This window comes from Sus scrofa, chromosome 2 (genome assembly GCF_054392235.1).
Source record: "Sus scrofa isolate SSC_HxYL_T2T_F1_AM1 chromosome 2, Sscrofa_HxYL_maternal_Yorkshire_Landrace_v2.0, whole genome shotgun sequence".
Taxonomy (NCBI): domain Eukaryota; kingdom Metazoa; phylum Chordata; class Mammalia; order Artiodactyla; family Suidae; genus Sus; species Sus scrofa.
In genome coordinates, this window is record NC_139384.1 from 11,508,535 (window position 1) to 11,530,590 (window position 22,056).

Consider the following 22,056-nt stretch of genomic DNA (forward strand, 5'->3'; position numbering starts at 1 on the left):
ATTTTGCCATGGACGAAAAAGGCCAGAGATGTGATGAAAGGATGGGAAGGAGACTTTACAAAACAGAATGAGATCATTTGGTTCTTGTGTCTCCACAGAGTTCAGACTGTTTAAAAATTGATTAGAGAAGTTCCTGTCATGGCTCAGTGGAAACGAATCTGACTAGTAGTCACGAGGATGCAGGTTCGATCCCTGGCCTCACTCAATGGGTTAAGGATCCAGAGTTGCCACAAGCTATGGCATAGGTTGCAGATGTGGCTCAGATCTGGTGTTGTCGTGGCTGTGGTGTAGGCCTGTGGCTGCAGCTCTGATTCGACCCCTAGCCTGGGAACTTCCATATGCCATGGGTGCATCCTTAAAAAGCTAAAAAGAGAAAAGAATACACACACACACACACACACGAATGTATACATACATACATACATACATATATGTATATAATCTACTGACCTGACTAAACAGAACACAGTTGATCAGACTGGCCCCAGAATGCAATCTTAGCATGTTTTCTAATGTCTTTTCTCTCATCCTGCTGTGGTCTGAGTGTTTGTATTCCCCCCAAATTCATAGGTTGAGATCCTAAATTCCAAGGTAATGGTATGAGGAAATGGGGCTTTGGGGAGGTGATTAGGCCATGTGGGTGGGAGCCTCATGAATGGGATCTGTGCCCATAAAAAAGAGACCCCGGAGAGATCCCCTATCCCTTCCACCATGTAAGGTTACAATAGCCATCTATGAACCAGGATGGCCACTTACCAGACTCTGAATCTGCCCAGCACCTTGATTGTGGATGTCCCAGCCTCAAGAACTGAGAGATGAATATGCGTTTCCTATAAGGCAAGCAGTCTATGGTATTCTGTAATAGTAGCCCAGATGGACCCATCAGAAATACCTGGCAGCCAGGAACACACTAGATAATCATCTCTGTGGTCACCTAGACTTACCTTTTAACAAGGCAAAATACTGGTCTGATTCCTCTTCTATTTAAAAAGAAAGGCTCATATGTGATTGAACTTTCGATGAGAATGCCCCACGAGCGTTCCTGGGGGTGGGTGGGGAAATGTACAGTTATTTCAGTTAAATCAGAGTTCAAAAAAAAACCACTAAAAATTATAATTAGAAAGTTATAGGAATCCTCATGGTACCTTAAGATATAAAGAAGCAGTTCAGCAGAGCTAAGTGATCAAATGTCTATGTTTAAATAAGATCCTAATAATAGCTCCTGACATTGTGTCGGGGACATTGTATTTGTTGGGCAGTAGAGTCGGCACAGACAACTTTTAATCGCCACATCTGATTTATGGTAAGGGTCTGATTTAGTCAGACTTGGGCAGTAGGACAGGCTCTGCAATTTACTCTGGGTGTGAACTTTAACTCAATATTTGACAGCTTCAAAGCAGGCTCCACCTTCCCTATTTATAGAATGGAGATAATGTAAGCCATGGATTGATAAATTTTCTAAAACTGGCCAGAGAGTAAATATTTTCATTTTTGTGAATCATACTCTCTCTCTCATTTCTGACATCGTAGCATGAGAGCTGTCAGGCAATGCTTTAAATGAATGTTCCTATGTTCCAATAAAAGTTAATTTATAGGATGAGTTCCCGTTGTGGTGCAGAGGAAACGAATCCGACCAGGAACCATGAGGTTGCAGGTTTGATCCCGGGCCTCATTCGGTAGGTTAAGTTTCCAGTGTTGCTGTGAGCTGTGGTGTAGGTTGCAGACGCAGCTTGGATCTGGCATTGCTGTGGCTGTGGTGCAGGTCAGCAGCTTTGGCTCTGATTAGACCCCTAGCCTGGGAACCTCCATATGCCATGGATGTGGCCCTAAAAAGAAAAAAAAAAAAAATACTATCTTCCAGCAGGGTTACTCTGAGGGTTAAGTAATTGTCTGGTACACTATTTATTAAATAAGTAAAGTATGATCGAAGAATGAAAGCCGTTAAAATGCTCATCAGCCCCATGGGCACAAAATTGTTTAGTAAATTTTTCTTACATCACCGTCCATTTTATTCAGGAGAGTTGACAGAATTTCAAAAATTTTGGTTTGAGAAAAGAGGATTGAATCCTTTCTTAATTTTACAGCAGTTAGTAACTTGATATCTCCTATTTTAGTTGGATATTTAAATCAACATGACAACAAAAGGTTGGGGGCATTTCTGGAGTAGCTTCAAAACAAAATGTTTCTTTCAAGTTTGATTTTAACCCCAGAGAATATAAAATCTCTCCATTAAAGGCAGAGGATATTAGAGGAAGGAAGACAAAAAGGAATGCCTGATTTTTTTTTTCTTAATCCCACATTTTGGCTGATTTTTTTTTTCTATTATGAAATGATCCAAAAATTTAGGACAAAGAGTAGTCGTTATAGCATAAATTAGAAAATCAGTTGACAACAAGCACAGTGTTGTTAGGAAAGGGGGTTATACCCTCAAATAAGAAAAGACTGTCTCATTAAAAAGAATAACCAATCTTACATATGTCCTGATGCCACAAGAAGAAAGCATGTAAAAGAACTCGAAGGAATCATTCAGCACCCTGGTAACAGGACAGCCAGTTCCTAGATATAGTTCGTAAACCTGGGGTAGCAGTTCTCCCATATACGGTACTCGTCTTATTCGGACCTGAAGCCAGTGATCAGTACAGGTTACAGACACTGATGGAAGAAAAAGAGGGGAAATGTCAGAGTATATATTCTGTCCCCAAACAATGGCTCAGAAAATTTTCAACCTCTTGGTTGAAATGTCCAGTTCCAGAGCAAAAATGCCTTGGTTCTATTTCAATTTATTCTATGGTAACCTCTTCGGTGAGTTACTTAATCTCTACATGGCTCAATTTCCTTCTCTGGATGTAGGGGAAGTCATAAGAGCTACATCCTGGGAATCACTGAACATTAAAATTAGTCAAGGCTCTGATAGTCTTAGACTGATAGAGGAGACCTATCAGTAATTGCCTGATATTACTAGCAAGAAAAAAAATATGCCTCATCGGATAACAAAAGTTTTATTTTTTACATAAAACTTTTAAACTTGTTCTCAAATATGTAGACACTGCCTAGTGTCTTTTAAGTTGAAACAATATCCCTTTTAAGCATTTATAGCACTAAATATGACATATTGTTTGTTGCTCACTTCAAAATATATTTCCTTTATGTTTTCAAGCAGAATTTCATTGTTTAATAGGATCTGGTTTATACACATACAGTTCTGCAATTTGCAGAGACTGTGTTGATTTGACTACTGTGGCTAATAATATCTTCTGATAGCTGGTAAAGAAACTCACTTATACTCATATTTTACTCCAGGTTAATTCTCTATTTCCTAGTCAGCAAAATGGTACAGTATGACTAAGACTCTATGACAGTTTAAAAATATAATAGGCATCACCTGTAGCTATGATTTCTAATTCTAGTATGAAAAATACTATCTTCCAGCAGGGTTACTCTGAGGGTTAAGTAATTGTCTGGTACATGATAATCACTATTTATTAAATAAGTAAAGTATGATTGAAGAATGAAAGCCTTTAAAATGCTCATCAGCCCCATGGGCACAAAATTGTTTAGTAAATTTTTCTTACATCACTGTCCATTTTATTCAGGAGAGTTGACAGAATTTCAAGAAGTTTGGTTTGAGAAAAGAGGATTGAATCCTTTCTTAATTTTACAGCAGTTAGTAACTTGATATCCCCTATTTTAGTTGGATATTTAAGTCAACATGACAACAAAAGGTTGGGGGCATTTCTGGAGTAGCTTCAAAACAAAATGTTTCTTTCAAGTTTGATTTTAACCCCAGAGAATATAAAATCTCTCCATTAAAGGCAGAGGATATTAGAGGAAGGAAGACAAAAAGGAATGCCTGATTTTTTTTTTTCTTAATCCCACATTTTGGCTGATTTTTTTTCTATTATGAAATGATCCAAAAATTTAGGACAAAGAGTAGTCGTTATAGCATAAATTAGAAAATCAGTTGACAAGAGTAGTTGCACAGTGTTGTTAGGAAAGGGGGTCATACCCTCAAATAAGAAAAGACTGTCTCTTATTAAAAAGAATAACCAATCTTACATATGTGTCAATAAAGGAAGCAATCACATGTACATTACTATATTCAAATGAGAGTATACCTTTAAATGGCTATGAAACAGCTGTATGAATTGAGCATTATAAGCTTGGCTACAAAGAATATCTTCATATAAATCAAATATTATTGAATTTTATAGGTTAATTTGGTTATTGTCTAATAGGATTAGAAATATGCATAATAGTCTGGATCAAAGAAAATTTAAAATTAAAGGGAACAACCTATAATTACTATAGAAGTATATGAATTCTCAAGATTTAACACAGAGCCTCGTGATTACAGTCAATAACACTGTACCATAAACTTCAAAGATATTGAGGGCTTAATTGTTCTCACCCCTCCTCCAAAATGATATGACAATTATGTGGCATGATAGAGATATTAGGTAAAGATACAGTAGCAATATTGCACAATATATCAACACATTTTATATCTTAAACTTACATGGTATATCAAATAGATCTCAATTAAAAAAGAAAATCAAGATTGATTTTAAAATTGATTTTAAAATTTAATAAAATTGTATTTCAAATCCCATAGGACCCATTAATCAGAGGAATTTACCTATGACTGCTTCCTTTATCAACCCAGGATGAAGAAAGATTTTCTCACTCCTTCATCCCTATAGAATGATATTTAGAATTTCTTTACAATTTACTTTTCCCCTTCTCACCCCCCAGTGATACTTTTGCATGTATTTGCTTACTTTTCTTCCCTTATCCCAAACGTCTAAGTTTCACTGTGTTGTTTGTACCAATTTACATTTCGTTAAAGAGAAAGCACATACTCTGAATCAATGATTCTCAGAGTTTGATCCCAGAACCAACAGAGTTGCATCATCCAGGCACTTAGAAATGCAAATGTTTAAACAAGCAGCAGTCTATTGAATCTGCTGGGTTGCAGAGTAGGAATCTGTTTTAACAAGCCCTCCAGGTGAGACATTCAAAAGTTCGACAATCACTGTTTTAAAGGATTTTTTTTTAATCATATATTTTGTCATGTCATATATCACTTATCGTATTCTCATAAATGCATACATTTTAGACTAAGTATTCTATGTATTTATCTGAATATTATTCTCTTTTCTTTCTTGTTTTTCTGCCCCATCTTGAGTCTCTGTGCAGCTGATTCCCCTTTGTCAAGTGTTACTTGTTTTTGCTTCTTTCCCTGCTGATGAAAGGATGAAGCAAAGTGTACCCATTGTTAGGCTAACTGAGATAAACCAAGCATTTGAACAACTGCATTCAAATAAAAGACAGTTTGGTTGGTACTGGTACCACAGAAGGTACTGTTACTACTCCTTCTTAGCAAGTGTGTCCAAGTTTCTTCAAGTTCTCGATTTTCTATCCCAATTGCAATCTGTCATGAGAAGTCATAATGAAGAAATTACAGGACAGATTTATCAAACAAGCTCTACTTCTCATTGAATTTATATCCTAGTGGGTAGGTTAGAGAAACAAAATCAAAAGGATTTTGGGTGGTAACAAAAATTTTGAGGAGAAATCAAACATTGAAAGGGCACAAAAAACATTGAAAGTTGAAATCTTAAATAAAATGATCCTATGGAGAAGGCTTCAGTAAGCGTGCTGTAAAGTCCTGTAGAAAATGAGGAGAATTATCTAAATAACTGTGGAAAGAGTATTGCAAACAGTGGGAAGAGAAAACACAAATTACTGGTGTTAAAAGCACAGCTGGAGATACCTGGGGAGTGAAGAGTCATGGAATAGAGCAAGTGAGGCAGAAACAGGATATGGGGTCAGAGAAATTAGGAGGAGAAATCACACACAGCCCTGGATGCCATCAACGGGCCGGGCACTTGACTTCGAAAGAAATGGAAAGTCATTAGAACGTTTGGTGGCAGAGGAATGACACAATCTTGTATACATTTCAAGAAGGGCACTCTGGCTGCTATGTGGAGAACAGCTTCTAAGAGGACAGGAGTAACATAGGATACTATTTATAGGAAGGAGTACAATAAACCAAACAAAAGGTACTGGTGGGTTGGACCAGCCTGGTAACATTGGGGTTGGTGAGAAATGGTTCAATTCTTGAAATATTTTAAAGATAGAACCAACAGTTGGTTACGTGGAGTAATACAAAGAGGTAGGCAGGATGGCTTATCCAGTAATAAAACTGTTTTCTTTCTCTACGACCTTTGGAAAGAGGTCTTCTGGGTGGTGAAAAGATTTGATTTTAATTGTATTTTCCCAACACAGGATTTGCTGGTGATAGAAAATGACATAGGAGAAACAAATATGAAAGTTCATAGGCGTCAGTTTGGAAATGTTAAGTCTGAGATGCTATTGAGACAGGAAAGAAGTTGGGGCAGAACACAGTCATTAAAAGAATGACACAACCATTAAGACCAGGATCCCACAAAAACCGGGTAGAACCTGCTAGGCCAAACAAAGATGGTGAAGAGTCACCTTGCAATGGATCTTCAACCTCATTAATGTGCTCATTGTACTGCCTTAGCAGCTAAATGACATGCCCACAGGTGCCGTGAGAGTTCTGAGGTCAACTGCAAATGGCCAAAAAGTGGGTGGTGCCCCAATTCCTGAAATTACCACCCCTTCTCCAAGGTAATTAGAATATTCCTCCCAATCATTAGCCTATGAAATTACCCAGCCTAAAAAAAAAACTAACCTCACACTTCAAAGCCTCTCATTCTCCATGTCCTGGGGCCACCTCTCTCACCTTCTGAGCCAGCCCACACTCTGTCTACGGATTGTCCATCTCTCTAAATAATCCTGCTTTCACTGTATGATGGTTCACTCTTGAATTCTTTCCTATGTGAAGCCAAAGTCCCTCCTTGACATCCCATCCCAGAGACTCACCCGAGACCTGGAACAGGACCATTCTCCTATGCTGCATTTTTCCAACAGCACTATTAGACATTCAGAGATGGGAGGCAGTGGGTTATATGCATCAGGAGTTGGGAAAAAATATACAGGATGGAGATTTTTTTCTTAAAAGGGTAGAAATCATGATCATAAAAATGGTACATAAAGCCATGGCACTGGATCAGTTAACCAAAAAACAAAACAAAGGAGTTCCCGTTGTGGCTAAGTGGTTAATGAATCCGACTAGGAGGCATGCAGTTGCAGGTTTGATCCCTGGCCTCATTCAGTGGGTTAAGGATCCGGCATCACCATGAGCTGTGGTGTAGGTCACATATGTGGCTCGGATCCTGAGTCGCTGTGGCTCTGGCATAAGCCGGCAGTTACAGCTCCAATGGGACCCCTAGCTTGGGAACCTCCATATGCCATGGGTGCGGTCCTGAAAAGACAAAAGACAAAAAAAAAAAAAAAGTAGGAAAGGGGTCCTAGGATTGATTCATGTGCAAATTTGATCAGGCATCTGAGACACCAGAAAAGGAAACAGAAATGTCAGTAAGATGGGACGAAAAAAGAGGAAGGGATGGCATGACCTAGAAGCCAAGTGAAGGCAAGTAAGTCAAAAAGAGGGATAATCCATCCCATAGCTATAACAAAGTGAAGTTAAGATGGACAATGAAGGACGCTGAATTTTGCTAGGAAATCGTCAATGTCCCAGACAAATTCATTTTTGATGATATGCTTTAGGGAAAGGCTGATTAGAGGGGGCTCAAAAGAAAAGTGGGAGAAAATCCAAGCAACATTGAAGGGAAGAAGGAAAGTGAGGCAGAAACTGGAAGTAGGATCAAGAAAGCCAGAGAGGGAATTCCCATTGTGGCACAGCAGAAATGAATCTGACTAGTATCCTTGAGGACTTGGGTTTGATCCCTAGCCTTGCTCAGTGGGTCAAAGATCTGGTGTTGCCTTGAGCTGTGGTTTAGGTTGCAGACGTGGCTTGGATCCCGTGCTGCTGTGACTATGGTGTAGGATGGGCAGAGGATGCCTACATAATTATCCAGAGCTAAGCCCCACAAGCAGAGGAGATGTTAGGCTTTCATTAAGATGTGATTAAGATGACTGAAGGTTCGGGAGATTCAAAACATGTGTGTGGGTTAAAATGAAGATATCCCCCAAAGCTTTCCCAAGTCCTTTAGAAATGTTTCCATTTTATTATGGAAAAGGGCTTCATGAATGTGTCCTTGAAATTTTTCCAAACACGACAGATACAGGTCTGAATTAAGGATGTGTGAACTGGAGTTTGGCACTTGCCATCTGCCTCTACATGGATTAAATCATGAGCCACTGTTGACCCACATGCAGCATCCCTTGAGCAGATCTCAATGTAGAGACCAGGAGTGAGGCACTCCGGGGAAATGGGAAGAGCAGGTCTTCAGAGAGATATTTTTCAGAGATTTTATGAGCCCACTTCTTGCATCTCCTCATATTTAGAAAACACTTAAAATCCTTCCTGACAACTTTGGGGCAGTATTTCAGAGCTGCCTGGGCTGTAGTTAGATGAACAAAACAAAAGATGTCAAGGTCATCTGTGATAAGCAGTTACTCCCAAGGGTGGGCCAGTGAGCCCTGAGGGAACTCAGGAAAAAAAAAACAAAGACTGGCCCACAGCTGAGGGCATATCAAAGGAGTGATTCCAGGAAGCCCAGAACTTTACATCTTCCCATAGAAACTTCTTTGTAAATCTGGTTTTCTGTAAATCTTTTGTTTCTACTACCTGTCCTTTTTTGGCAAAAAGCTCCTATGTATCCTAGCTTCCTCCCCCTCCACTTCTTCAGAGTCATTTCTCAGGGCTACCTGAGATAATGTCTCACAGGCTAAAGCCCTAATATCACCCCAAATAAAACTTCACTCTCAACTTTCAGGTGGTGCAATTTTTTTAAGTTGACAGATGGAAGAAATTCTATATCTAGTTATAGCCATTTAGAAAAATAAATCAGCTGCTTGGTTTTAAAAAAAAATTACTCAAATCATTTTGATAGAGATGGAGTGGGATAGTTATACAGGTATTTGTAGGGAACCACAGAGAGGGAAAACTGGGGAATTAGGGGAGACCACTGTAAGTTAATAATTGCTCAAGAAAAGCCATCAGAAAGAAGCAGTCTTGCTTAACTGTAAAACCACAAATAAAATCACTAGATATGCATCAGTTCATTAAGTGAAAGATAAAATGAGGCCTGCATTCAAGTTCAGCAAGACAATGACCCTTAGGACAAAGGACAAGGATTTAAGGGAAAGATGACATTCCAAACTAGGAGACCGTCATTATAGAGAAACCTGAGATGATTCAACGTCTTTTAGCAGATGTTACTACCTTTCTGCTGATTTGAATAAATGCCACGATGGTCCTAGTTTGACCTCATAGGGTCAAAAACTCTCTTACCAGCTACAAAGGAGGAGCTAATGACGTAAGCCTGACGTCTACTTGAAGGAAGAGGAAGAGGCGGTCTTTTCCCCACTCTCCCACCTCCCCTTGGATTATAAAAGAGTAGCCAACCTACTTCTTGGGGCAGAGCTTCCTTGCATCTCTCACAAGCATTTTATCTCAATAAGTCAATCTCTTTCTTGCCTATCACTTTGTTCCTGGCTGAATACCTTCTGTGGGGAGGCACAAAGAACCTGAACCTCAGTAAGTTCAGAACCAGGTGAGTGATTCTAATTTAGAATGGGTTCAAGTCCCCATTTGGCTTTTGGCTGGGTTTGAGTCCCAGCATGTGGGTTCAAGTCCCAGTCTGGGTTCTGGCTATGTTCAAGTCATAACGGTTGTCAGTTTCAATTTGAGCCAGTTAATGTAGTTTGATATGCTATGTGACAGTAAAGATTTTTAATAAATTTTAAAATATACGTACATTTCAGATGTTTCCAAGATACATCTGCAGATGTTTTCATTATGGATTTTACCCCACGGGCCAAGCTTGTTTTTAAACATGTCTTACGGACTCTTCATCTCACCCATGCCATGTCAATTTTATTAGTTTTCCACATACACAGATGAATACATTTAAGTCACATAGATGCTAAGCAGCAGAGAAGAATTAAGACACAGGCAGAATCTGCTGAAATCCTTTGATCTACAACAGAATTATTTACAGTTGAAAGCAGCTGACCACTCTGCCCAACTTTCATAGGCCCAAAGTCATTAAGAACCTAGTCAGCCTCCTCTCCCAGGCATCTGGCAGTCTCCCCTGATGTATGCATTCAGCACAAATACTTCAGCCTCTGCCAAGTAACAAGCTTGTCCAACAAAAAGAAAATAAGAGCCTTAAAATGCTTGGCAAGCAAAGAAAAAAACAAAACAAAAAACCCCAGCACCTTGAAGTCACCTATGGATTCAAGAGAAAAATAGTGATAAAGATGCCCTGATAAAATTGTATATCAGTGAAAATGGAAAACCAATAGATACTAACAGATCGTCACCAAATTATAAATATCAACCTCAAAGCCAACAGTATAAAACGAAGCACCACACTACTTGCAATTTCAATACCACCCTCCAGCTTCCCCTCTTGTTCTTACAGTCATCAAGACCATGAATCAACACAAAAAGCATGAGGAGCCCTCCTAATATGCCAGAGGCCTTCATTACTTCAGCTCTGGATCCAAGGTTTCATGGGAAACAGGAATTTGAGGAAAGTGGGCACCGCAGGTGTTTATAGACCCCTTGTCTCCTCAGCTGTGGGTGATGATCCAGAACACACACTTGGCTTTTCCTTCTCACCGCTGAAAGTGTTATAATCATGGCTCAGAGAATCAGAACCTAAATACGGAGAAAGTAGTTCTAGACGGCACCTCTCCATTCATGTCTTCCCCAAGCTTAAGGATCTGTCTGAAATGGTGCCTTATGTAATATTTGATACGTGTCTAATGGAATGTGAAGAGCAGAGCTTGACAGGATGATTTGAGGAGATTCAAGGGAGTAGTGCAGAAGAATTATTTATGATTTGATTGATAACACTGTTTATCATGACCATTTTGGGGTCTTGTGAAAAACACCAATTCCCTGGCCACACAGCCAATGTTTCTGATCCAATTGACTGACTAATCCATCTCTCTAACAAACTCCAGGAGATCCTGATTCAGGTAAGCAAATTCACAAAATTGCTATCTATGCTCAAAAAACAAAAACCAAAAAAAACCTGCTTTCTCTTTTAATTTAGCTTTCCCAAGTGTATTTTATCATAAATGCATACATCTCCAGGTTGCTGGAGAAAAACTTTATGAGAGCATTTCTGTCCAGTAAAACCTAACAGTGTAAAACCCTGGTGGAAAAAGAGATCATGGATGAGAATAAAATTTTGCACTAGCTCCGTAGTTTGGCATAAAGCAGCAATTGTAGAAGCTCCATCTCAAAAGCAGAAGTTTAACAACTGACCTTTAGAAATTACATAGTATGTTACATGGATTGCCTCAGTTTCTGACTGTAGGGTAATCGCTAGGAAAGATGATTAAAATTGCAGAAATCTCCAGGACTGTGTATAAGGGGAGCAAATAGCAAGCAGAAAGATACATGTCTGATCATGAGAAACCTCAGGTGAAAGTTTTTTCCCATGAAATATTTTAATTATAGTTTCTGTGTCTTAAAATCAAGTTTTTTTGTTTTAGGGTGTATTGCTTATGTAATAGCCAGGAATGAGTGTTCCTTAGCTGATGTAAATTAACAAAGACGTTATCATTAAACTGTAGCTGATAGTTTTCTTGACTATACAAAGATGGGAACATTTTATTGTAAATAATATAAATAATATAGAACTATTAGTATAATTATAATTAATATAATTATTAGATGGAATAATTATTGTATAATTATCATATAATTATTATAATATAACAATATAATCCACATAATATAATTAATATAACATAATTGATACATTAATCATAATAATTATATTAACAGATAATATATTAACCTATCAATTATATATAATTAATAAATAATATAGAACTAGAATATAACATTGAAATTTCTACTTGACCAATAGCGCCTCCTTTACCCCCATCCTCAGGTAAACATCAATAATATTTTATTGTAGAAAATCTTGGTAATTTTATTGACAACTGTTTCATTTCATGAATGCACATACATCTAGGCGTTTATGACATATGGAATTTGTATTGTTCTATGTTGAGGTTTATTTATGTCAAGTGTCTCAGAGAATTTTAAGGTCACTGCCTTTGCCTGTACCACTTTCTTTTTTTTTTTTTTTTTTTTGTCTTTTGTCTTTTGTTGTTGTTGTTGCTATTTCTTGGGCCGCTCCCGCGGCATATGGAGGTTCCCAGGCTAGGGGTTGAATTGGAGCTGTAGCCACCGGCCTACGCCAGAGCCACAGCAACGCGGGATCCGAGCCGCGTCTGCAACCTACACCACAGCTCACGGCAACGCCGGATCGTTAACCCACTGAGCAAGGGCAGGGACCGAACCCGCAACCTCATGGTTCCTAGTCGGATTCGCCAACCACTGCGCCACGACGGGAACTCCCACTTTCTTTCTAATGGCAGCATGGTAACCCTTATATGAAAATCATAAAATATTTAAAGTTTAATGAGCATTTATGTCTTCTCTTTTTCTGTTTATTAACATCATCCTTCCCAGACACTCTATTTCCCTCTTGCTGTGCTGAGACCTGACCTTACTATCAGCCTGAGGGAACTAAGGATAGTCAGGGTAGATTTTGAAGGGGACGTGTGTCATTTCGTGATGATCTTGCCACAAGGAAGATATCTGCAGACTCCATAGGCAAGGAGAAGCTGCTTTCCTCTAGAAAGAAGGATTGGGCCACTTCAGCTTTCTGGAAGTTTTAGACAAATTGAGGGTATCTCCATGGACTTTGGCCTTTTCACAATTTACCATATCACATGGCACAAGGAAAATTAAATATTTGTTTTGATTAGGAAATTGGAGCATTACCTAAAGTGGAGGATGTTTTGCTAATGGCTTCCCACCTTGACGGGTAAAAGGAGACTAGATACAGAAGCATCCCATGTAAATTGTCTTTACAATCTGGGGAGTAGCCATGGAATCGATTTTGCTTAGCTATCTACTCTTTTTAGCCTATCCTGTCCATATAGGGACAATAAAAGAATATTGTTGATTGGAGATACTTAAAGAATTCCAGCAATATGGAGTATCTGGGATGAGGAAGAAAGGAATAGCATAGATTTCACCTGAAATCCTTTACCTAATGAGAAAACAATTTCAGCTTCATCATTTAGGGTCGAGGTAAACCTGGGGACTCCCCCGTCTTCAATTTACTTTTTTTTTTTTTTTGACTCTTGTCTTTTTAGGGCCACATGCGGCATATGGAAGTTCCCAGGCAGGGGGTAGAACTGGAGCTACAGCTGCCAGCCTACGCCACAGCCACAGCAACTCGGGATCTGAGCCACGTCTGCAACCTACACCAGGGCTCATGGCAATGCTGGACTTGAGATTCCATGCTTCATTCTAACAAGCTCCTGGTCATAGCCTTGCTTGTCTGGACATCACTTTTATATGTGGAAGGTTGTAGAGGCTACTCATAGAATGAAGGGGGCTGCAGAGTCAGTGGGAGGGACCTGGGACTGAAAAGGAAAGGAAAAAAAATCACATGTTCATGTGAGAAAGCAACTGTATTATCGCAGTAAAGTTTAACAAGTTACATGGACTTGGTGTTAACAAGTTACATGGTGTTCATGAATAAAATAAGCCACCATGAGGCCTATCTAGATGCTACAGATCTTGTGGTTACAGCTTCACCACTATCACCACTTCAAGCAAATGGGACCTAATCAAGGACCATTCTCTATCCCTTATACTAGAAGGAACCCTGGAACATTATCCTAGAGCAGTGGCTTACCCTCAGCACGATTGATATTCCAGGTTGATGTACCAATTTCTCCCTCATGATTAGTGGTTTTGTGGTTAGGGGTTTAATACATTTTTCTGACACCAAAATCACAAAAGACTTCTCTATGCTCTTACAAAAGTTTTACAATGATGCTTTTCATAGGTTCTTAATCTCTTTGAATTAATTTTTCTGAATAGAATAAGATATTCGAGCAGATATACATCCAAATGAATACTCAAATAATCCAGTTCTATTTTTTAAAAAGTCTGTCCTCATCCATATCTTTGCAGTCAGTTCATCGTAAATCAAGTCTACATATGTGTATGACTATTTCCAGACTCTGTATTCGTTCATAGGTTCGTTTATACATTCTTGTATCGATTTCGTATTATCTCAATTATCCACTTATATTTCATCTTTACATATATTACAGTTAAGTCTTCTTTTTCTCTGCTTGAGCATGTTTGAGCTCTAACATACACATTTTATTACTATAAATTTCTTTGAGTCCTGTTTTAGTTACATCCCACAGGCTTGACATATGGTATTTTTGTAATCATTTTCATGTAATGTATTTTCTAATTACCATTATGATCTTTTTATATCAATTGGTTATTAAAAATTTATTACTCAGTTTTCACATATGGTGATTATTTTAACATACTTAAAAATGGTTGAATTTTAAATACTTTGGTGTACAAAACATTCTTTATTATTTTAATCTTTGAAATGTGTTGTTTTCTCTTTATGTTGACTGTTATTTTTGTATGTTGCCTTTCTACCCTGCACCTTGCTGAATTCCTTTTTTCACTGTACTTTTCTCATGGATTCTTTGGATTTTCTATATATAAGATCATGTAACCTGCAAGCAGTTTATTTTACTTCCTTTCCAATTTGGATGACTTTTATTTCTTTGCTCTATCTGGTTAGGACTTCCAGTACTATAGCAATCCCTATTTTGTTTTGCTGTTGGATATCTGCACTTCTTCAGACTCTAAGGCAAATTATCTTTTAAGTCCATAAATGCCCAGAAAAAATCTTTTCTTCACAGATGAATTCCAGTTAGTCTAGCCATAGATATAGAGTATTAAAATAAATTATCTTAGAATATAATTTCTATTTCTCCATGGCCTGCTAGTATTCATGGTAAGTCTGTAACAATTTAATTACCATTTATGTTTTGACTGTGTTATCTGAGACTACTGAATTCTGCTGTAAAGGCAAGAAAACAAACAAAATGGTGAAAATTTAGAAAAAGTAATAAACATAGATCTAAGTAAACTATGAGATACAGGCAAATTCATAGGATGACTTTTTTTAGCTTTTACTTTTTTATTATAAAGAAAATAGAACAAACAAACTGGTTCCTTAAAGTCTACATGAACACATTCATATAAATGTGTGTGTATATTTACATATATTTAAATTGCATTGCAAAGCAGTACTGTGTTTGGTTTTTTTAAATTATTTTTTATTACTCAAATGAACTCATCACATCTATAGTTGTATAATGATCATTACATTTCAATTTCACAGGAGTCCCATCCCACAACCCCAGCACATCCCCCCACCCCCCAAACTGTCTCCTCCAGGGACCATAAGTTTTCCAATGTCTGTGAGTCAGCATCTGTTCTGCAAAGAAGTTTTCAGTCTGTCCTTTTTTCAGATTCCACATGTCAGTGAAAGGATTTAATGTTGGTGTCTCATTGTATGGCTGACTTCACTTAGCATGATAGTTTCTAGGTCCATCCATGTTGCAAAAAATGATGGTATTTCGTTCTTTTTAATGGCTGAGTCATATTCCATCGTGTATATGTACCACATCTTCTGGATCCACTCCTCTGTCGATGGACATTTAAGTTGTTTCCATGTCTTGCCTATTGAAAAGAGTGCTGCAATGAATATCAGAGTACATGTGTCTCTGTGAGTCATGGTTTTCTCTGTGTAGATGCCCAAGAGTGGGATTGCTAGATCAAATGGTAGTTCTATTTTTAGTTTTCTGAGGAATCTCCATACTGCTTTCCACAGTGGTTGCACCAATTTACAATCCCACCAACAGTGTGATAGGCTTCCTTTTTCTCCACACCCTCTCTAGCACTTATTGTTTGTAGGCTTTTGGATGATGGCCATTCTGGCTGGTGTAAGGTGGTACCTCAGAGGGGGTTTTGATTTGCATTTCTCTAATGATGAGTGATGTTGAATATCTTTTCATGTGTTTGTTGGCCATCTGCTTGTCTTCTTTGGAGAACTGTCTGTTTAGATCTTCTGCCCATTTTTTGATGGGGTTGTTTGTTTTTTTGGTATGGAGCTGCAGAAGGTGTTTATAAATTTTTGAGATTAATCCCTTGTCAGTGATTCATTTGCAAATATTTTCTCCCACTCTGTGGGTTGTCTTTTCATTTTGTTTAGGGTTTTCTTGGCTGTGCAGAAACTTTGAAGTTTGATTAGGTCCCATTTGTTTATTTTTGTTTTTATTGTCATTACTCTAAGAGGTGGATCTGAGAAGATGTTGCTGTTGTTTATGTCAGAGAGTGTTTGGCCTATGTTTTCCTCTGAGAGTTTTATACTGTCTGGTCTTATATCTAGGTCTTTAATCCCTTTTGGGTTTATTTTGTGTATGGTGTTAGGGAGTGTTCTAATTTCATTCTTTTCCATGTGGCTGTCCAGGTTTCCCAGCACCACTTATTGAACAGGCTGTGTTTTCTCCATGGTATATTCTTGTCTCCTTTGTCATAGATGAGTTGGCTGTAGGTGTGTGGGTTTAATTCTGGGCTTTCTATCCGGATGCACTGATCTATATGTCTGTCTTTGTGCCAGTACCATATGGCTTTGATGATTGTAGCTTTGTAGTATAGCCTAAAGTCTGGGAGCCTGATTCCTCCAGCTCCATTTTTCTTTTTCAGGAGGTCTTTGGCTATTCAGGGTCTTTTGTGCTTCCAAAAAAAATTTTAAATATTTTGTTCAAGTTCTGTGGAGAATGTCCTTGGTAATTTGATAGGGATTGCATTGAATCTGTAAATTGCCTTGGATAATAAAATCATTTTGATAATATTAACTCTTCCAATCCAAGAAAATGGTATGTCTTTCCATCCATTTGTGTCATCTTTGATTTCTTTCATCAGTGTCTTTTAGTTTTCAGAGTACAAGTCTTTTGTCTCTTTAGGTAGGTTTACTCCTAGGTATTTTATTCTTTTGGATGTGATGGTAAACGGGATTGCTTTCCTAATTTCTCTTTTTGATCTTTCATTGTTAGTGTATAGAAATGCCATTGATTTCTGTGTATTAATTTTGTATCCTGCGACTTTGCCAAATTCATGGATGAGCTCTAACAATTTTCTGGTAGAGTCTTTAAGATTCTCTAGGTATAGTATCATGTCCTCTGCCCATAGTGATTGTTTTACTTCTTCCTTTCCAATTTGGATTCCTTTTATCTCTTTCACTTCTCATATTGCCGTGGCTCAGACTTCCAAAACTATGTTGAAGAGTAGTGGCAGGAGCAGACATCCTTGTCTTGTTCCTGATCTCAGTAGGAATTCTTTCAGCTTTTCACCATCCAGAAGGATGTTAGCTGTGGGTATGTCATATATGGCCTTTATAATGTTGAGGTAGGTTCCCGCTATGCCCACTTTCTGAAGGGTTTTTATCAGAAATGGGTGTTGGATTTTGTCAAAGGCTTTTTCTGTGTCCATTGAGGGGATCATAGGGTTTTTATTCTTCAGTTTGTTAATGTGGTGTGTCACACTGATGGATTTGCAGATACTGAAGAACGCTTGCATCCCTGGGATAAATCCCACTTGATCATGATGTACAATTCTTTTGATGCATTGTTGGATGTGGTTAGCTAGGATTTTGTTGAGGATTTTTGCAGCTATGTTCATCAGTGAAATTGGCCTGTAGTTTTCTTTTTTTGTGGAATCTTTGGTTTTGGTATCAGGGTGACGGTGGCCTCATAGAATGAGTTTGGGAGTATCCCTTCCTCTGCACTTTTTTGAAATCGTTTCAGAAGGAGAGGTGTTAGCTCTTCTCTAAATGTTTGATAGAATTTGCCTGTGAAGCCATCTGGTCCTGGACTTTGGTTCGTTGGAAGTTTCTTAGTCACAGTTTCAATTTCAGTTCTTGTGACGGGTCCATTCATCTCTTCTATTTCATCTTGGTTTAGTCTTGGAAGATTGTACTTTTCTAAGAATTTGTCCTTTTCTTCTAGGTTTTCTGTTGTATTGGCATATATTTGCATATAGTAGTCTCTTATGATCCTTTGTATTTCTGTGATGTCTGTTGTTACTTCTTTTTTCATTTCTAATTTTATTGATTTGAGTCCTCTCTCTTTTTTGCGTGATAAGTCAGGCTAAGGGTTTTTCAATTTTGTTGATCTTTTCAAAGAACCAGCTTTTCATTTTTCATTGATGTTTTCTGTGGTTTTCTTTGTTTCTATTTCATTGACTTCTGCTCTGATCTTTATGATTTCTTTCCTCCTACTAACTTTTGGTCTTGTCTGTTCTCTCTCAAACTGCTTTAGATGTGCAGTTAGCTTGTTTATTTGAGCTTTTTCTTGTTTCCTGAGGTGGGCTTGGATTGCTAGAAACTTTCCTCTTGGAATGGCTTTTGCTGCATCGCATAGGTTTTGGAGTGTGGTATCTTTGTTGTCATTTGCTTCTAGATATTTTTTAATTTCCTCTTTGATTTCTTCAGTGATCCCTTGGTTGTTTAGTAGCATGTTGTTTAGTCTCCACATGTTTGTGTTTTTTGCAGTTTTTTTCTTGTTGTTGATTTCCAGTCGTATAGCATTGTGGTCAGAAAAGATGTTTGATATGATTTCAATTTTCTTCAAGTTACCAAGGTTGGATTTGTAGCCCAGGATGTGATCAATCTTAGAGAATGTTCCATGTGCACTTGAGAAGAATGTGTATTCTGTTCCTTTTGGATGGAATGTCCTATAAATATCTATGAAGTCCATCAGGTTTAATGCTTCATTCAGGGCCTGTGTTTCCATATTGATTTTCTGTCTGGATGATCTGTCCATTGCTGTAAGTGGGGTGTTAAAGTCCCCCACTCTGATTGTGTTATTGTGGATTTGTCCTTTTAAGGTTGTTAGCAGTTGCCTCATATACTGTGGTGAACCTATGTTGGGTGCGTAGGTATTTAAAATTGTTATATCTTCTTTTTGTATTGATCCTGTGATCACTATGTAATGACCTTCTTTGTCCCTTAAGATAATCTTCATTTTAAAGTCTATTTGGTCTGTTATGAGTATTGCTACTCCAGCTTTCTTTTGATTCCTGTTTACATGGAATATTTTCTTGCATCCTCTCACTTTCAATTTGTATGTGTCCCTAGAAATGAAGTGGGTCTCGTGAAGCCAGAATATATATGGATCTTATTTTTGAATCTATTCAGCCAGTCTGTGTCTTTTGGTTGGGGTGTTTAGTCCATAAACATTTAAGGTAATTATTGATATGTATGTTCTTATTGCCATGTTATTAATTGCTTTGGATTTGTTTTTGTTGCTCTTTTTTCTTCCCTTCCCTTCCCCTGTTCTCTCCTCTTGTGGTTTGATGACTATCTTTAGTGTTGTATTTGATTCAATTTTTCTTAATTGTTTGTGTATCAATTGTAGATTTTGGTATGAAGTTATTCTGAAGTTTTGATATGAGTCTATATATATATATGAGATTGTTTTAAGTTGTTGGTCTCTTAATTGCAAGTGCATCTCCAGTGTCCTGCATTTTTTATTTTCAGTTATTGTATTTTGCATCTCTTCTTGTTTGAAGTTTTATATCTTGTATCTCTTTGCCACATTCACCCCTGTTTTCCCAGGAGGTCCTCCAAGAACTGCAGTCAGGTTTGACCCAGATTCCCATGGAGACTTTGCTTTGCCCTGGGACCCATTGCACGTGTAAATCTATGTGCGCCTTTTAAGAATAGGGTCTCCGTTTCCCCCAGTCCCATAGAGCTCCTGCACACAAGCCCCACTGGCCTTCAATGCCAGATGCTCCAGGGGCTCTTTCTCCCAGTGCCAGATCCCCACACTTGGGAGTTTGATGTGGGGCTCAGAACTCTCACTCCTATAAGTGAGTCTCTGTGAACCAGTTAGTTTCCAGTCTGTGGGGCTTTCCACCCAGGAGGTATACGGTTTTTTATATCATGAAATCACCCCTCCTACCTCTTGATGTGGCCTCCTCTTTGTTTTCTGGGGTAGGATATCTTTTTTAGTGTTTCCAGTCCATTTGGTTGAAGACTGCTCAGCCTTTAGTTGTGAATTTTGTTGTTTTTAGGAGAGAAGTTGAGCTCCAGTCCTTGTATTCCACCATCTTTATCCCATCTCTCCCTTAGGATATCTTAAGTAGAGAAACATTAGTAAGCACGAAGTTTGTGAAATATCACAGAACTAATAAGATGTCTTAAATATAAATTAGTTAGCATGACAGTGAATTTTGTGTGTCAACTTGACTGGACCAAAAGGTGTGCAGAAGTTTAGTTCAACATTATTTCCAGATGTGTCTGTGAGAGTATTTCTGGATGAGATTAGCCTTTGGATGAGATTAGCCTTTGGACTGAGCAAAACAAACTGCCCTCCCCGAAGTGGGTGGGCGTCATCCAATCTGTTGAAGGCCTGCGCAGAACAAAAAGGGAGAGGGAGGAGAATTCCTTCTCCCTCTGACTACTTCTGACCTCAAACCAAGGTATCACAGGAAAAACAAAGTCAAGGACATAACCCTCTACGGGTATTAATAAAGCCTCCTCAGCTAAGGGTGATGCTCCATCTTTCTAGGAAGCGTTGAAAAGCTCTCAGTGCAGTGTTGGCTTTCCCTTCTCATAACTGAAGTTATTATAATTATAAATCTGAAAACGAAGAGGGAGGATGTGACAAGTGGTTCTAGACTGTATGCGTCCACCAATTGTGTCTTCCTCCAATCATATAGATGGGTCTGAAATTGTGTTTCATGTAGTAATTGGTACATGTCAATTGGACCTTTAAAGAGGGTTTTTGCAAGATGATTTAAAGGACCCAAGTGGATGATACAGAATAATCACCTACGAATTGGTTGAAGTCATTGTGTATCATATTTACTCTGGGTTCCTGTGAAAGAAGCCGGTTCCCTTCCTCCCAGCCAATAATCCAGATCCAGTAAACCTGGAACGAGACCTGCCAAACCTGTACTTGTAACCAACTCCAGGATATTATGATTCAGGGAAATAAATTCTTATAATTTATTTGGTCTAAGCTTTGGGAAAACACTTCTCTCTGATTAAATTTTGCTTCCCCAAAAGGCACTTTATTATGACTATGTACATCCTTGGGATACTACAGAAAGGCTCTAAGAGCGTTTTGGTCTAGTTAAACCCAGTAATACAAAATATTGAGAAAAAGGGATTATGGACAAGGATAACAGTGTGACCTGATTACAGGTATTGGTGGAAACCAACCCCTAAAAAGATCCATCTCAAAAGTAAATGCTTAATAAGTTATGTTTAGAAATTATATAGTATGCCACATAGATGCCTCAGCTTCTCTGTACAGGACAGTTGTTGGTGAACACTGTCTAATTTAGCTATAGGAATCTTCAGGATTGTGAATCAATATAACCATAGACAAGCAAAAAGGTACATCTGTGGTTATCAGAAACGTCTAGGTTGTTTCCATGTCTTGGCTGTTGTGAATGGTGCTGCAATGAACTTAGGGGTGCATGCATCTTTTTGAATTGTAGTTTTGTCCAGATATATGCCCAGGAGTGGGATTGCTGGACTGTATCGTAGTTCTATGTTTAGTTTTCTGAGGTATCTCCATACTGTTTTCTACAGTGGTTGTACCAATTTACATTCCCTTTTCTCCAAACCCTCTCCAGAATTTGTTATTTGTAGACTTGTTAACGATGGCCACTCTGGTGTGAGGTAGTACCTCATCATTATTTTGATTTGAATTTCTCTAGTAATTCATGATGTTCAGCATCTTTTCATGTGCCTATTTGTTACCTGGATGTCTTCTTTGGAGAACTGTCTATTTAGGTCTTCTGCCCATTTTTTGATGGAGTTGTTTGTTTTTTTGTTGAATTGTATGTGTTATTTGTATATTTTGGAGATTAGACCCTCATTGGTTGCATCATTCCCAAAGATTTTTCTCCCATTCTGTGGGTTGTCTTTTTGTTTTAGGTGTTTTTTTTTTTATTGTTTCCTTTGCTGTGCAAAAGCTTTTGAGTTCAATTAGGTCCCATTGGTTTATTTTTGTTTTTATTGTCATTATTCTAGGAGGTGGATCAACCAAGATGTTGCT

General features: G+C 38.2%; 1 non-coding gene across 2 annotated transcripts in view; it reads left to right on the forward strand.

Annotated features, from left to right (window-relative positions):
* LOC110259711 (uncharacterized) overlaps positions 1-22,056 on the forward strand; it is a 64,633-nt gene that overhangs the window by 7,494 nt on the left and 35,083 nt on the right. Inside the window, exons 1-2 of one of the 2 annotated variants that reach the window (XR_014839184.1) lie at positions 9,383-9,608; positions 9,820-11,043. The exons of the other annotated variant lie outside the window; for it this stretch is intronic. This is a non-coding gene — a transcript (uncharacterized LOC110259711). Of the gene's footprint in view, positions 1-9,382; positions 9,609-9,819; positions 11,044-22,056 lie in introns of those variants that run through there. 2 annotated transcript variants of the gene reach the window in all.